The sequence below is a fragment of the Clinocottus analis genome, unplaced genomic scaffold (genome assembly GCF_023055335.1).
Source record: "Clinocottus analis isolate CAN_PGR_092001 unplaced genomic scaffold, fCliAna1.0.p SCAF_81, whole genome shotgun sequence".
NCBI lineage: Eukaryota > Metazoa > Chordata > Actinopteri > Perciformes > Cottidae > Clinocottus > Clinocottus analis.
Window position 1 is genome coordinate 1 of NW_027176242.1, and position 2,500 is coordinate 2,500.

General features: G+C 45.0%; 1 long non-coding RNA gene across 1 annotated transcript in view; it reads right to left on the bottom strand.

The window, feature by feature from the left end:
- Nucleotides 1-9: 9 nt before the first annotated feature.
- Nucleotides 10-2,500, bottom strand: part of LOC137780669 (uncharacterized) — an 18,895-nt gene continuing 16,404 nt past the window's right edge. Inside the window, exon 3 of the long non-coding RNA XR_011077155.1 lies at nucleotides 10-120. This is a non-coding gene — a long non-coding RNA (uncharacterized lncRNA). The remainder of the gene's footprint in view (nucleotides 121-2,500) is intronic.

Consider the following 2,500-nt stretch of genomic DNA (forward strand, 5'->3'; position numbering starts at 1 on the left):
CCTTCCTTCACTCACTGTGTGAAGGAGCCGTGACGGACAGCTGACAGACGGTCAGCTGACACCGAGAACCAGGAAGTAAACAGGAAGTCAGGAGGCGGGGGGCGGACCCCCTCAGACGTCCTGAAACACAGAAGAAGACGAAATCAGGCGGATGTTCAGACTGAAACATACGAAGATGGAGGAGGAGGAGGAGGAGGAGGAAGAGGAGAAGGATGAGAAAGAGGAGGAGGAGGAGGAGGAGGAAGAGGAGAAGGATGAGAAAGAGGAGGAGGAGGAGGAGGAGGAGGAGGAGGAGGAGGAGGAGGAAGAGGAGAAGGAGGAAGAGAAGGAGGAGGAGGAGAAGGATGAGAAAGAGGAGGAGGAAGAGGAGAAGGATGAGAAAGAGGAGGAGGAGGAAGAGGAGAAGGAGGAGGAGGAGAAGGAGGAGGAAAAGGAAGAGAAGGAGGAGGAGGAAGAGGAGAAGGATGAGAAAGAGGAGGAGGAGGAGGAAGAGGAGGAGGAGGAAGAGGAAGAGGAGAAGGAGGAAGACAAGAAGGAGGAGGAAGAGGAGGAAGAGGAGAAGGAGGAGGAGCTTCTCGTCAATAAGGACTCTATTGTGCTCAATAAACTCCTCCTCTTCCATCATCAGAATTAATAACGTTCCTCCATAGTTCACGGAGAAGCTTTTCACTTCATAACCTGATCAGACCTCCTGGAGACGTGTGATCAGGTTATTGATCATCAGTTTATTGACTACGGAGGTGTTTTGAGGTGGAGAGTAAACAACAACAACAACAACAACAGACGGGTTCAAAGCCCTTAAAGCCTCCGATCTGATCCTCCATCTGCTCCTCGACCTCCAGACGAGAAGGAGGAGGAGCTAGGATGACATCATCAGGCCGGCTGTGATGTCATGTGACCATCACGTTCTTTAGCAGACAGGAAGTCCTTCACTTCATTGATCTTCTTCATCAGTCATCGGTTGATCGTTTAAATTGTGTTTTCTTTCAAATTAAAACAACGGTACTGATGGGCGTGGCTACATGTAGGCGTGGCTACAGGTGGGTGGGGCTAAAGGTGGGCGTGGCTACTGGTGATGCATGAGTTCAACACCACAGAAAAAGAAGCGAGACAGGAAGTCACATTGAGGCCCATCAGACTTCAGACTGAGAGACAGAGGGATTAAACTGGATTATCTGTGTGTGTGTGTGTGTGTGTGTGTGTGTGTGTGTGTGTGTGTGTGTGTGTGTGTGTGTGTGTGTGTGTGTGTGTGTGTGTGTCTGTGTGATTTATGAGTGCTCAGAATTGGTCATATGTACTTTAACCATCTGTCATGTTGTAATACAATATGTGAGTCTGAAGGATTAAGTGTGTGTGTGTGTGTATGTGTGTGTGTGTGTGTGTGTGTGTGTGTGTGTGTGTATGTATGTGTGTGTGTGTGTGTGTGTGTGTGTGTGTGTGTGTGTGTGTGTGTGTGTATGTGTGTGTGTGTGTGTGTGTGAATGTTCACTTGGAACATAACAACTGAAGCGTCTCTGAATAGAAAAGGAAGAAGAAGGAGAAGAAGAAGAGGAGGTGTTTATTCTCAGAGAATCTACAGTTGCAACGACCTTCTGTCCTTAAGACCTTCTGTCCTTAAGACCTTCTGTCCTTAAGACCTTCTGTCCTTCTGTCCTCAACTGTTTCCTTCAAAACAAAGCTAGTCTCCTACAAAATAAAGGTCACACAATCTAAACCATAACTTCCGATGTTGCAACACACTAACGACTATAATGATGAATAAAGTTATGTTTCCTAACTTGAAATAGTTGGTGGAGAAAACACTGAGTCAGCTGTTTCCTGTTCTTATTATTAATATTAAATAATATTAAACATTAATAAATCATCAAACATCAGCACAAACACTCACAGTACAGCCTCCTGCTCTGTTTCACCTTGTACACATGTTTTATTGATGTGCACACACACACACACACACACACACACACACACACACACACACACACACACACACACACACACACACACACACACACACGGCGTGACATTTCCTGCTGGGCGACATCTCTCAGACTAACAAGCTGAACCAGCGGCACTAACAAAGACAGATCAGCTGATGACAACACGCTGGATGTTATTGTGTGTGTGTGTGTGTGTGTGAGTGTTTGTGTTTGTGTGTGTTTGTGTGTGTGTGTGTGTGTGTGTGTGTGTGTGTGTGTGTGTGTGTGTGTGTATGTGCACTGAGAAAATGGCCTTTTGCTCATTTGAGAAGATTTATTGCGTCTTTTAACGCACAACCTTTTCCTTCAAATAACAAATTGTTCATCACAAAGCTATATCTATATATATCTATATATATATATATAGATATATATATATATATATATATATATATATATCTATATATATATATACACACACACACACACGCACACACACACACTCACACACACACACACACACACACACACACACACACACACACACACACACTCACAGTCCAGAGCAGCCAAGCGAAGAG